The sequence below is a fragment of the Pogoniulus pusillus genome, chromosome 1 (genome assembly GCF_015220805.1).
Source record: "Pogoniulus pusillus isolate bPogPus1 chromosome 1, bPogPus1.pri, whole genome shotgun sequence".
Lineage (NCBI taxonomy): Eukaryota > Metazoa > Chordata > Aves > Piciformes > Lybiidae > Pogoniulus > Pogoniulus pusillus.
In genome coordinates this window covers 26906276-26920638 of record NC_087264.1, presented here as the reverse complement: position 1 = coordinate 26920638, position 14363 = coordinate 26906276, and the positions used below count along the sequence as shown (strand labels likewise).

Sequence of the window (14363 nt, the reverse complement as noted above, 5' to 3'; positions counted from 1 at the left end):
GGCTGGAGCTGCTCTGAGGGATCTGGTGGCCAGGGAAGGATGGGCTGTGGGCACAGGGTGTCAGAAGGGCAACTCCCGTGCTGACCTCACTGCAGGAGGGCTGTTCAGCAAAGCTGTGCCCTACCCCACCGCTGGGCAGAACTCCAAGGATGGGGAAAAAACTCCAGTGACATCTGGGGGGAAAGCTATAGAGTAAGCAATAGGTTTCAGCCTCACAAACTTTATGGTCTCAGGCAAAACCATTCCAGCACTGGGCACAAGGCAGCCTCGTCCTCTCTCGAATACCTGTGCCCCAGGGCTGGGCATTCCAAGCCTTCTCACTACCCCTGGGCAAAGACAGGGCACTGCACCTCCTCCTGGCAGTGCACAACCCAGACTGCAGCCCTGGCTGGCAGGCCGTGGCCGTGAGGATTAATTTAGCTGCCTGTGGTCCAGCACAGGCTGCCCTGTCTGCTACAGCTTCTATCCCCAAGGATCCCAGGTGGTGCTCGTGATGCTGGGTGCGACACAGAGCTTGTTGGTCTTCAGAGGGTTTGAATCAGCAAAGCTCCAGCCATACAGAGCCAAGGCAAGAGTGTGCCTAGGGTGCAGTGGAGTAACTGCTGTGTTCCAGCTGCCTTCCTCAGCTGCTGTCTGTAGTAGTGAAGGATAATGTGCTCAGGCAGTCGCTGATGGATGGCAGGGTGAGTTCAGAGATGAGGAGATGGATTGTAATGTTTGCAGGAGGAGTGGGAGGGAGGCTGAAGGGCAGGGGGAGCCTGCAGTTACTGGAGCCGTGCAGAACCTGCTGATGCAGAGGGTACCCTCGGCATTGCAGAAATACCTGGGAGGCTGAAGGTGTCTGGGAGAGGCGTGGCCCCGAGGTGGGGAGGAGTTGGAGAAGTAGAATTACTTGGGTTAAGTTACCTTTGCATTTCTACATCCTGAGAGGGCAGGATGGGGTGGAAAAGGAAGCAATACCACCATCCTGTGCCCACTGCTGCCCCAGGGAAATAGGCTGCCATGACCTCCACTCCTGGGTGAGTTATTACCACCTTTGTCATTGCCAGGTTAGCTGAGGTGTTGGGGTTGCAGGAAGCAGCACCTGTCATCCACTTTTGGAGAGAGATGAGCTGGCAAACCCCAGTGCCATCTCCCCCAGCTCCATAGTGACCCCTGAGAAAGGGGCAGGAGGAAATCCCAGAGTAGAACATGGCAAATCATCTTTGTGCACAGGCACCCTTGGAGTCTACACCTCCTAATTTCCTGAAGCAATGATGGCACCTGGTTGCAGCATCAATTAATGGAAGTAGAAATAGCTGAGAGTCTCCTTAAAGGCCACTCCCAGCATTTGCTTGTTGGAGATGAGTGAGACATTGGAGTCAGGGTCTGCCCTACAGTTCTGACCTGTTCCATCTTTGCTGTCTCCAGATGCAGAGAGGAACCTCCTGCTACAGAGGTAGATACAGAAACATCATCACATTGGGATGAGAAAGAAGAAAAGTGTGATCCTGGACTGCCCTCTCAGGTAGGCAGCAATTGAAGCCTGTTCTGGGAGGAGAGGGAGAGGAGTGTTTGCTCCCATGCCACACAGCTTTAGCCACAAGTGAGGCTTTACTTTTCTTCTGACTGGCAAAAAAGCACAAAGCAGCAGCTTCTCTGCAAAGTGTCAGGCTGCTCCTGAGCCTGTTTGTGAGCTCTCTTTTCAACAGGGCTACAAATCAGATGGTGTTTGTCAAGGGGAAGAGAGACAGTGAGTCCATTACTGTCCAGAGGACACCTGCTGTTTCTGTCATTTTCAACCAGAACCATGAAAGGAATGAGTGGGAGGGTCTCATTTCTGCAGTAATCCCTGTTTCCCAACAGCAGGGACAAGCACAGGCTGTACTGGAAAAAAATCCCAAGGTGTCTTTTTAGCTAAGGGCTGTGCTACACCTGGACACGTGCAGCTAGCTGCTCTCCTCCTCTCTCTGGGTCAAGCAGGAGGGAGGAATCCTGCGTGTTGAGACCTGGAGTTTCCAGGAGCATTGCCTTCTGTTAGAGTCACAGCGGAGAACCGCGGGAGAAGCAGCCCCTTCCAGCCACAATGACCAAGCATGCTCTTGGGTTAAACATGAATCCACCTAAGATGGAAAGTGGGTCAGGGAGAACTCTCTGCTCAGCTCACTAACAGGTTAATTTGATTCCTCGTTTATTCAGAGCAGAAGGAAATTGTGGGCTCCAACTCCCACCCTTCCCTTTGATCTGTTGTGGTTGCTGCAGGCACTTGCTTCTTTCTGCAAGGACTGGATCCTGAGCCCCAAAGAAGCTGCTGGTTGTTTCCAAGGCAAGATGCTGGAGTGGGGCAAGGAGGCAGTTTGGGGATGGGTCTGAGAGAGCCCCTTGCCTCAGCAGGGCAGCAGTGGGAGAGAAGTTTAATCTTTCCCACCTGGTTCCCATCCAGCTTGCCAGAATGCTCATCAAGGCCAAAGCACCAGCTGGTGCTGACCTTGCTTCTGGGCTGCAGCAGCAGCTCTCCAGGGCTCATCACTGAGGGTACCCAAGCATTGCCCTGCAAAGTGCTGTGATGGAGCTGGGTCTCCCTCTCCTCAGAGGAAGCAGAGACATCAGAAAGATCAGTGCTAAAATAACCTGTTCGCATCTCTGCTTCCAGCTCTATCATGGTCAAGAGGGCCAATGATATCCTGTGGTGCATTAAGAGTGTGGTCACAGGTGGAGGGAGGTTCTCCTCCTCCTCTACTCTGCCCTGGTGAGACCTTACCTGGAATATTGTGTCCAGTTCTGGGCTCCCCAGTTCAAGAGGGACAGGGAGAGAGTCTGCTACTGGAACTACTAGTGAGGCCATGAGTATGACTAGGGGACTGAAGCATCTCTCTTTTGAGGAGAGGCTGAGAGACTTGGGGGTCTTCAGCCTGGAAAAGAGAAGACTGAGAGGGGATCTTATAAATGCATCTAAGTATCTAAATAGTGGAGGTCATGAGGAGGGGTCTGGGCTCTTCTCAGTGGTAGGCAGTGATAGGACAAGGCACAATGGGTGCAAACTAGAACACGGGAGGTTTCACTTGAACTCTTTACTTTGAGGGTGATGGAGCACTGGACAGGTTCCTGTGCAGTGTAATCTAGATGTACTTGCGTTAGCAGGGAGCTGGACTAGATGATTTCCAGAGGTCCCCTCTAACTCCTGCTCTTCTGTCATCCTGTGGTGGGCATCCAGGCATGGGCCAGGCAAATGGAAACCCCTCACCCCCCACACCTCCAGGCTGACCAAAAGAAGCTCTCCTGCTCACCTAGAGCCTTGGAGAGGTTGAGCAAAGAGCAGCATGGTGCTGGCAGGCAGCACCGATGCCTTTGCAGCCTGGGAGCTGCCCTCAGCCTGGTCATCATCTCCAGTGCAGGCAAAGTGGCCTGCCTGCGGCTTTCCATGCTGCAGGCTGTGACTGTGCAGGTGTGGGGTTCACCTACCCAAGCACTGGGCAGCCGTGGGTCCCTCTGTCCATCCGTCCTCCTGCTGCCGGGGCTTGCTGTGCGTGCTTTTGTGCGCCAGGGTGGTGGTGTCTGGAGTGCAGCCAGCCGAGCATTGTTGGTTTATTTTGCAGGCGACGATGACAATTTTCTGCCTGCTGCACACTCTTTAATTAACAGCTCAGAGGATGTGGGGCGAGAGGCGTAATGAGCGCTCCGTTTGCATATCAAAAGGCAGCATCATTAATATCCCCGCGCTCCCAAGAGCTCGCAGAAGGCAGGCGGGTCGCAGGCAGGGCCGGCGGCAACCGCCGAGGCGAAGAGCCCTGGTTCGGTGTGCGAGGGGCTGCGTGGGTGCGCAGCTGGGTGGTGGGCAGGGAGCGGGCAGCTGCAGCTGGGTGGTGGGCAGAAGGGGTTCGGCAAGGGGGCTGGGTAACGGAGAGGTTTCCAGGCAAAGCGGGAGCTCACGGAGGACGTTTGGCGAAGTTGCCCAAATTCGGCGGCGGCTCGGGCTGCTCCGCAGCTGCTCAAAGGAGCTACTCGATCCTCCTGCTGGGCTGGAGGAGTTGTCCCCAGGCAACCCCTCGCTGGCTGATGCCGGTGGCCCTGCAAGGCTGAACTGAAGTGGCCGATTGTTCAGATAAAGCTTATCCTGTTACTCAGGCTGTTTGTTGCCATACGGCATTTGCACAGAGAAGTCCCTGTAGATCTCAATTTGGCCATGCTCAGCCAGCAGGATTAAATGTTCCTTTGCTTCTGTCTCCTGCAGGAGAAAATCAGCTACCCGGTTGATGGTTTACTCCTACACACGCACTCATCTTTCTCTTAACTCTCCCCTAATTACATGTAAGAATCTCCTAGGGGATGGAGAAGATGGCATGCCAGAGTATCCTTGGCTCCCCCTGTCAGTCCAGCCATAGCATGCTTACTGGGAGCCTGCCCTTGCCACGCTCTAAGGCTTTTTGCTAGCAAAATGAGGGTTTTGGGTACTTGGGTTCACTCAACTGCAGGCTGCACCAGGTAGGGCTGCTCCAGCAGGCACTTGGTTTCCCTGCTGCAAAGCTGGAGGAAGTCTCTGTGGGCTCTACAAAGTCCAAGGATGAGGAATGTGATGCTCAGGATTTCTTCTGCTCTGCTCCTACTTTCAGCTTTTACTTCTGCATAAGCTGCGTTTGTGCGGGTAACCTCACCTAGGTGGCCTCAGGGAGATGAAGATTTGCAGCCTCTGCAGGAAAGGGCTGAAATCATTCCTGCAGCCTGATTTTTTTTTAGGTGGTTGTTTTTTGTTTGTTTTTTTTTTTTTTCCCCTCTCCTGCCGTACTTCCAGTTAGGGCATGTCAGACACTGAGGGATACTAGAAGAGGCTGCTAAGCAGTAGACAAGCTGAAGGACCAAGGAGGGAAAAGGAGTTGTTGGAGATGTAGCAAATGCCTGACTTTCTCCTTGTCCAGCCCCATTTGGAAATGCTTCTGGCAGAGGTGACTCTATCTGAACAGAAATAGATGCTCCCTCAGCTGAGAAAACTACCTGGAATCACTGACTGCCTGGCTCAGCAGCAGGCACCTTTCCCTGAGCCCCACCATGGTCAGGGGAAAGATAGGGCAGGTTTTGTGGGGTACAGAAGTTCTGGTTTGATAGCAGAGCACATTATCAGAGGGACTTCTGTCCCTCGGGCTCATCATGCCACCAGCCAACGGAATAAACTGATCTCTGTGCTGTGCTGTACTGTACAATCAAGTTGAGCATGTTACAGGGCAAATTTACTACCAGGTTCCCCTAAGCCAGTTAGGGATGGAACAACAAAATGATCAAATTAAGCTCACAATTAAGATAAAATTGATAGGTCTGAATGTTCAAGTGCCAAGTGAACGCAGCAGGTAATCGCATCAAACACTGAGGCTGGTATCAGAAAGGATGACATGGCATTCATCTTCCTTGTGCTTTGAGAGTCAAAGAAACAGCTGAAGCACTTTCAGATGGAACTCCAGACAGAGAAGGAGCTGTGGGGCACACAGGTCCCTAAGATCAAGCACTTGGTTCTAAGGGTCCTAGTAGTGGTTTTTTTTCCTCCTTGAAGTTGAAGTCACACAGCAGAGGCTGGTATGGAAGTGCCTCTTGGATATGGCTGTTGAAAAGATACATGCAGAACAGTAAAAGTAGGTTTAAATGACCATGAGATTGAAGAGCTCTTGATGTGGGCTACCAAAGAATTCCTTGGACTTATTGGGGTTTTTTGCATGGACAACAAGCACTTGATTTTTCATCATTTTCATCCTGCCTTTGCAAGCCAGGTATGTGCTTCCTGACACGCTGCCTGCCTCTGTTGGTTGGGATCAGAGCAAAATGTTGACATAAGCAAGCTTCCATGTCATCCCAAAATGCCTGACTTCCTTCTGTTTTGTTTCTTCTGGCAATGCTGCTCTGTCCATAGCTCTTTCCCTTGGGAAGGAAAGGAGCTGATGCCTGTAGACTACCATAGGAAGGATGTATAGCTTGCATGGGACCCGTGGTAGCTTGCAATTCACAGCACATGTTTCTTTGGTGGGCAGATGTCTGGGAGGAGGAGGCCAGAACCTTCTTTCACTTGCATATCAAGGTCTTGCTATACCTCCTGTTTTGGAGATCTCTTTACTGAGCAGCATTTGGCAACTTGTTTGTGCAGCAGGAGGAAGGATTAACCATAGGCATCATTGCTGGCATGTCTGAACAAAACCCAACAAGCTCTCAATATTGAGACTCAAAAGCAGGAGCCTTTAAAAATATGGATCCCACTCAGATGCTAGGTGGTCCTTACTTCTGCCCCTTATCACTGCCTTCTCTTTACTGCTGCCTTGGGACCCCATTCCCTTTCTCACGGGGGTCAGGGGCAGCCAGTCTTGCCCATGGGCAGTGTTGGCACACACATCCTGCGTGGCATCAGGTGAGGGAATAGGCTTCTTCCCCAGGCAGAGGAGATGCAGCATTTGGGGTGGCTGGCTCAGCATCACTGTTTGGGGAGCAATCCTGACCATCCTTGTTTTTTTTGCCAGAACAGTTTAATTGAGTATCCTCAGGGAGAAGCATTTCCATCTAATTCAGCTCTTAATTAACCCCGTGCACCCCAAAGAGGCTCTGCAACCACTTGTAAATTAAATATGAAAGGCGTTATTTATCTAGGAATAGCAGCCTAATGGCTGCAGCTCTGACGTTTATAGTTGCTAATGATGATGGATCTGGGAGAGAGAATTTGGGAAGGGAGTGGAAGGGAAGAGCTTATGTTTAAAACGATACAGAGCCAGATGGGCAAGGTACAAGTTTCTGGGGCGCTAGCAGACTCTTCCTTTAGTTAAAACTGAGTGTGAAAGGAGCACGGGGAGGTTTGAGAAGTGTGCTCCCAGTGCAATAACCTGTGTCCTGTGCTGGGTTTGGCAAGGTGAGCCTTGGGGCTGGTGTCACCACGCTAGGGAGGGAGACAAAAGTGGAATCTGCTTGCTGCAATGGGAAATAATTTTGAAGCTGATGGCAGCCAAAGAGAAATGCCAGGAGCCTTTTGACCTTCCCTGAGGAGAAGGGGAAGAGGGAAAGCGCCAAAGGCTAATGCAGTCGCCTCTTGTCCCTGCAAGCCTGGGTTTCTCCCCGGCAGAGTGGCTGCAAGGTTCACTCACTTAACACAGGCTCTGTTGACATCAAAATCCCCTCATACCCTCAAACAAAGCCACCTCTTGTGAGGGTTCAGAGGGAGAGAAAAAACAGGAGAGCGGCAGGTCAGGGCTGAGATGTGTTGGGGCTGGCTGGGAACCAGCAGGCACAGCCACGGGGCCAGGATGCCAGGGCTGCGTGTGAGCCGGCTGGGGCTGCAGCTGCCGCGGGAGCCTCCGCATCCGCGCTTCCTTAAGGCATTCCACTTCCTATTCTGTCTCCGCTTGGAGGTTTTGTCCGGGTTTGTGAAGCTGTCAGCCTTTTCAGGAGGTGCAGGAGCTGCAGCTAGCTGCTGCCTTCTCACGCAGGGAGGTTTCTACTCAGCGCCGACGGAGGATAGTCCCAGCACGATGTTCCCCTGGGGCTCGGTGTGGCTGGTGCTGCCAGGAGGGCTGCTGGGTGTGCAGCTGGCATTCCAGCCAGCGCAGGGTGCAGTGGTACAGATGGGGCGATGAGGGCCAGGTTTGGGGCAGTTCCCCTGATAGAGGTTGCTCTGTGATGAGGAGCCTTAGGATTCCAGAGTTTGCAAGTGCAACTTGCCAGGAAGAGAAACTCTTCTCCTTAAGAGCTTTTCTTAAGCCACCCTTCCATTGGACATTCTTTATCCCCTTCAGTACCTCCTGCTAGCAAGGTCTGGGCAAGTAGAAGCCATCTCGCTGCCTCTGGATCGATGCAGACCATATGGTAGTAGCTGTGGCAGGAGAAGAAGTGAGGCTAGCAGAGTGGGTATGGGGTGACCCAGGCATCGGGCAGACAGGGTAGCCAGAGCCCCAGGCACAAAGCTTCCCATTCCTGCTATAAAATGTCAGCAGTAATAGCAATGCTCTGGATTTCATTGGTATGGATTGTGCTGAATCTCGCTGAACTTCTGGTCTTGGACAGCTCTTTCCTGGGGACAAGCCACTGTTGTGTTACCTCAGGTCAGGTGAAGTGGCATTTTCCTGTGTCATCCCTGCATTTCACTCAACAGCCTCCTGCTCTCCTGCTAGGGGGCAGGGGAAAGTGGGTTTTCATAGAACCATAGAATGGCTTAAGTTGGAAGGGACCTCAAAAATCACCTAGCTCCAACCCTCCTGTCATGGGCAGGGACATCTCCCCTTAGATTAGGTTGCTCAAAGCCTTGTGCATTTTATAAGTTTGCCTTGTACCTCCCCTCCCTGACAGTTGGGATCCCAATCCTGCAGGCTCCTTGCTGCTCGTGGTGACACCCACAGCTCTGTGGCCTCATGCCTGCCCCTGTGCCCTCATGCCCATTCTCCTGCTACTTGCTATATGTCACTCAGCCTGTCCCAGCTGTATCAAGGCTTCACTGGCTTCTGCTGTGCCTTTTCCTGGGAGCATGGACCAAGCTGTTACTGGGGACAGCCTCGGCCTCCTCTGGGGACGTTACCAAAACCCTCCCAATTTAGGAAACCGGCAAGTTTTATGCTGCAAAATGCATTTATTTGCATCTATCAGCATCAACACAATTTGTCACCGTGGTACCCATCCACGCTGTACCTTTGGGACTCTCTGAAGCTCTTTGCTGTCTCCTGTGCTCGTGAATCACCTGAAGAACTTTGCTCCTGCTCCAATTTCTGCTCTTCCATCCAGACCATTAATAACATCCCCATGCAGCAGGAAGCCTAGCACACATCCCAGCTTCTCCATGCTAATCTTTTGCTGTTCTAAACCCCAGCTATTTATCCTCTCTACTTTGGGAACGCTTGCCAGCTTCCCATGCAGGAAAAAGATGGTGCCTTTTGCTCCCCAGCTCATTAGGGTTTTTAGCAGCCGTCTGGACAATCTTTTGTCAGAGGAGCTCTGAATAAATAGCCACTTGGTTGTTCTGCACCCACCACTGGGCTGATAGATTCAAGGAAACCTGGGATGTTAGCGAGACGTGGTTTTCCTCTGAGACAGGCACACTGGGCTGTATTATGAGATGTTCTGGTTTTAATTATCATTCCAATCAATTTGGTGCACACAGATGTGCAATTTACTGATCTGTAATTCCCCAAATTACCCCTGGAGGCTTCATTTTTACTGTCAGTATAACATTTGCTACCAACTATCTGTTGTTTGGTTTGGGGTTTGTTCTTTTTTTGGGGGGGGGAGGGGGAGTGTGGGGGGGTATTTTCTTGTTGACTCGTTGTTGTTGTTGTTTTTACACCTTTAGCCATCTGCTCTCCAGAAATCCATTTTGGCTCCCTTCTTTTTCTTGTTGTTTTTTTTCTTCCTTGTTATCTGCTGTAATTTCTTCTCGCCAGGTGAGGTTTTGATTTCTCTGTTTGGGAGTAACCTCAAGCACTGAACTGAGCTGCAGGAGCCTGGAGTCTGCAGCCAAACCTTTTCTGCTATAATCCCATCTGGGTTTCCTCACCATAGCAGGCAGACACCAATCCCATTATGGCTCCAGGTATATGGCTTAATTAATTAGAGCTTGTAGAACACAGACAGGAGGATCTGGGAAAGGTGATAATATTCTAAGTGCCCTCTTTGCAGAGATATGTAATCGCTCCTTGTGGGATGGAGGTGGCTCACAGGGCTGGCACAACCAGACCCTCCACAGGGAGAAGATTGGTCAGCTATGTCTCCTAGAGGAGACACAATTTCCTCTAAGGAAGTGAGAGAACAAAGCCAAGAAACACAGCAGGATGGCTGAGTCTGCATCTGGCCAGAGAGCTGCCCTGCTACCTGGGGGCACATTCCCTGTGAGGCCAGGTTCCAGCCTGGCAGATCCCTGTCCCAGCTGAGCACAGACTTGGCAACGCCCCTGTCACTCAGAAAAAGCATTTGTGCATCCCAGTCTTGCCTCTGTGTCCCCAGGGCACCCCAGCCCCAGGTGGCCCTCCCTGCACAGCTCACTGGCCACATTCTCAGCACTGGTGTCCTCCAGGATGTGCTTCACTGTGCACTCCTGGGATGTCACAGGTCCTGTGGGGTGCTGCAGCTCTCCTTTGATTATCCTCTTGTGGGCGCTTAATTATTAATAACAAATCCTTCCAGCCCCACTCTGATGCAGAGAGCTGCAGACAGGCTTGTAGCCTGTTGGGTCCCCGCTATGGGGCCAAGGCAAAAGATGCGGCCGGAGGGGGGTGGTGATAAGTCCTGCCCCTGTGACAGTGAGAGACCTGGGCTGCCAGCGCTGCAGAGGGCTGCCAGAGAGGGAGCTTTAACAAGCACAGCGACCTGGCACTGGCAGTGCGTGCTAGGTTGGAGATAATCTCCATTTAATTCTTCTGCAGATAATCCAGTCTCAGATGTGGTCCCATGCTTTCTGATGCCTTAATCCTATTGCTCTGGAGCCTGCTTAATGGGGAAGCTGGTGAGAGCTCCTGTGAAATGGCCTGGGGCATCCCCCTGGCCCCCAGTTCTTTGTCTGCTCCTCTCGCCTCCCCCATTCCTGCCTGGTATGGATCCAGCACTGATAAACCCCTTTTCTCCCTGTGGGGTCTCCTCCTAGCTCACCTTCCTCTCCTCTGTCTGAGAGACACCTTCCATTTCCCAGAGCAAGGAGCAGGCAGGGAAAGGGGATCTGGTTCCCAGACACATTTAGCAGGCAACTGCAAGGTGATCCAGAGGAACTGCTTTGGAAAGGGCACAGTGGGCAGAAGAGCAAAGTCAGCCCATCCTCACACCCTGGCTTTTGGATGGAAGGCTGGTGTGTGGGAAAGCACCCAGCTGCAGTGGTAAGGAGGTTGCTGGGAGAGAAGTGGGATTATAAAATTCACACAATCATATAAAACACCCAGTTGGAAGAGATCTCAAAGATCATCCAGTCCAACCTTTGACCTGGCACTGAAGGGTCAATACTAAACCATGTCCCTAAGCACCAGGTCCACAGGCTGCTGGCACACCTCCAGGGATGGTGACTCCAGCACTGCCCTGGGCAGTGGAACCATTTTCCTTCAGTTCTGTCACTTGATGCCAAGGAGAAGAGATTGGCCCCTCCTCACTCAAGCCTCCCATCAGGGAGCTGTAGAGAGCAATGAGGTCTCTCTTCAGCCTCTTTTTCTCCAGACTGAACAACTCCAGCTCCCTCAGACACTCCTCATAGGCCAGGTGCTGCAGGCCCTTCATGAGCCTCGTTGGCCTTGTCTGAACACACTCCAGCACCTCGACATCCTTCCTGTAGTGAGCGTCCCAGAACTGAATACAGCGCTTGAGGTGTGGCCTCACCAGTGCTGAGCACAGAGGGATGGACACCTCCTTGTCCTTGCTGGCCACTGTGTGTCTAATACAAGCCAGAGTCTGATGGAAAAGGAGGTGGGCTTGTGGTGCATCATCTCTTAGCAGGCTGATTTGTCTCGTGTGGCACCTCTGAATTGTGGACACCTCCAACTGTGTCCCCAGGGTCAACAGTGGGTGTGGAGGAGAGGGGACACTGATCACCAAGCCCTTGCCATGTGTCCAGGGTTCCTCTAGATGAGTGATAAAAGGCAGTTTTCAGATAGAACTTAGCTCTCTGCTAGAAGTAATACTTTGCTTCTATTTTTCTGTAGGGCAAAGAGAAAGCAACTACCCTGTGCTGTGCTGCAACCCTGCTGCCATCCTCCTTGTTAGTGAGCAGGAGTCCCCATCCTGGGGCCAGAGCAGAGCACGACCTGAGTTGGGTCCCCCTCTGAGTAGCTTGAGGCACAGTCATGCCTCCTGCTGGTGCTTACACTTACACACAGGTGTTTACATTTGTATTTCCAGGGAAGCAGGGTTGGAAATGTTGACCCTGAGGGTGCAGATGCACCTTTACTCTACTAAGGGTTACTTGAGTGGTTTTCTTGGGTGCCTGGTGAGCATCCTGCTGCTCAAAACTCTCCCCTGGGATGGGTTGTCTCTGCAAGGGATCCACCTTATCTCAGCCAGGGGGTGCTGGCTGCACCTTCTGGTGCTTTTTCCAGGGCTTGCTGGGTTGCTGCCAGCCCATGGAGGACTCTGATCCTCCTCTGTGGTTGTAAAAGCTATTCATTCATGAACGAGCTGTTCCTGGGAGGCATGCAGTCAAGTGGTATGTTCCTCTGGGGACAGGAGCCATGCCTGACTGACAGCCTGTGCTCTCTTGCTGGCTTTCCACCACCATTCTCAGAAAGGCCAGTGGGGCTTGGATGCTGCCATGCCCCACAGCTTCCCAGTGCCAGCCTTTACCCCCTCCTGAATTTGGGAGCGAAAGCACAGATGTTCAGCTCCTTGGAGCCAGACAACAGAGAAACAATCTGTTCCTGTTCCTCTTCATGCTTCCTTGGGCTGACTCTAAGGGTAGATTCAGTCACCCTGGGCCTGGACAGGAAGGAGAGAAATGAAGTGTGCCACATTGCCTGAGAAGAGCTATGTCTTTTCTGCACCATCCATCACACTGCCTCCCGTTCCCCAGTGGGGCCAAGGCCACGGAGGAGCGAGGACTGCAAGGTGGTGAGTTCAGTGCAGGCTTCCAGCAGATGCTACTGCTTTCTTTCCCATCAGCTTTTCCTGCGGGTTCTGAGCCCTGCAGAGCTCTGGGTGGGTGGCTCTGCTACAGCCATCTTCTGAGCCTGAAGTTTGAGAGGGAGGCGCTGCTCTTTCTCTCTCCCTGGCGCACACATTCAGGCAGAGAGTGCTGCTCCCCTAAGGTGAAATGCTCAGATATTAATTTTCTGAACTTCTCCATAAGCTATTGAAGATTAATTTTAGGGAAAGCCGGGGGATATGATGGATTGGAGCCCAAGCCTGCTTAAATATGCAATATTAAAAATGGATGGTTGTCTCTCCTTGTCATACACCCTGCCCCCGTGTCTGGGGCAAGCCCGCGCTGTGACGAAAAGCCAGGGAGAGACTCAGTAAGCCTCGTGCCCAGCTGAGTGCAAATTTTAATAACTTCTGTTGCCACTATTCTTTGTTAAATCACCTTTATGAGTTTATTTTGGTTAATGCCTGGCTCCGTTGTGTGGACTGGCAGCTGGGAGCTTGGGAATCCTCTGCTACCTGCTGGGCTTTGAGGCATCGCTGTCCAGCACAATCACCTTCCCTGTCCTCACAGAATCACAGGACTTTAGAAGTTGGAAGGGACCTCCAGAGATTATTGAGTCCAACCTCATGGGGATGATGCTCCAGGACATCAAGGAGCAGTGGTGATGGCAGCCCATGGTGGGCTGGGCAGGGCTGGGGGGGGAGGTGGCAGCTTGGCAAGGGAGGCCAGCAGGTGCAAGGAGCTGGTTCAGCCTGGAAGATATCCAGGCACTGTTCTTGCTTTACTGATTTGCCCAGATCTTGAGTGCAGCAGGGAGTGGTTCTGGCATGAAGGGAAAGGTGCATCTCTCAGTTTTACCTTGCTCAGTAGGGGCTCTGGGGCAATTAATCTTTTTGCATCCATGTGGCATTGTTGGCATTGGTTCTGACATTTCACAGGACATCAGGGGTTGGAAGGGACACAAAGAGATCATTCAGTCCAACCCTCCTGCCAGAACAGGACCATACAATCTAGCTCGGGTCACAGAAGAACACATCCAGACAGGCCTTGAAAGTCTCCAGAGAAGGAGACTCCACAGCCTCTCTGGGGAGCCTGTTCCAGTGCTCTGTGACCCTTATAGAGAAGAAGTTCCCCCTTGTGTTGAGGCGGAACCTCCTGTGCTGCGGCTTATATCCATTGCTCCTTGTCCTATTGCAAGGATCAAGTGAGCAGAGCCTGTCCCCCCATTCCTGGCACCCAGCCCTCAGATATTTATAAGCATTTATTACATCTCCTCTCAGTCTTCTCTTTTCCAGACTAAAAAGACCCAGGTCCCTGAGCCTCTCCTACTAGGACAGTGTTCCAGTCCCCTAATCATCCTTGTAGCCCTCTGCTGGATCTTCTCCAGCAGATCCCTGTCCTTCTTAAACTGGAGAGCCCAAAACTGAATGCAGAGAAGCAACAAAGTCTTGGCAAGATGCTGGAGTTCATCACAGCACTGATGAACTCTTAGAGGTATTTTTGAGGCTGGCTGCAAAGTTAGGGTCCCTCTGCAGTGTAGGACCCAAGGTGACCCTTTCAGGGCACTCAGTGACAAGAAGAAAGCTCTGTGGGATTCTTCTTCCTTTTCATCTGACTGAGGGGAGTCCAGGCAAAGTCCACCTGATCCATTCTGATCAGAGAGCAGCTGACATGTTTTTTTCCTCCCTGCAGTTAATGGCTGCAGGAGCAGGGATTTGCTGGCATTTGCATTTCACAGAGAGCACAGGGAGGGGAGAAAGCCGGTCCCGCAGAGGGTGCAGGGAGAACGAGAGACGTGGTGTAATGTGGCATCAGGCTTTCCTAG

The 14363-nt window shown here is 52.1% G+C and overlaps 1 long non-coding RNA gene across 1 annotated transcript; it reads left to right on the top strand.

The window, feature by feature from the left end:
- The first annotated feature begins 9371 nt into the window (after positions 1-9371).
- Positions 9372-12989, top strand: LOC135180667 (uncharacterized). Its single transcript, XR_010304532.1, has 5 exons — positions 9372-9517; positions 10347-10426; positions 10565-10790; positions 11604-12641; positions 12679-12989. It is a non-coding gene; the product is annotated as an uncharacterized LOC135180667 (long non-coding RNA).
- Positions 12990-14363: the final 1374 nt, after the last annotated feature.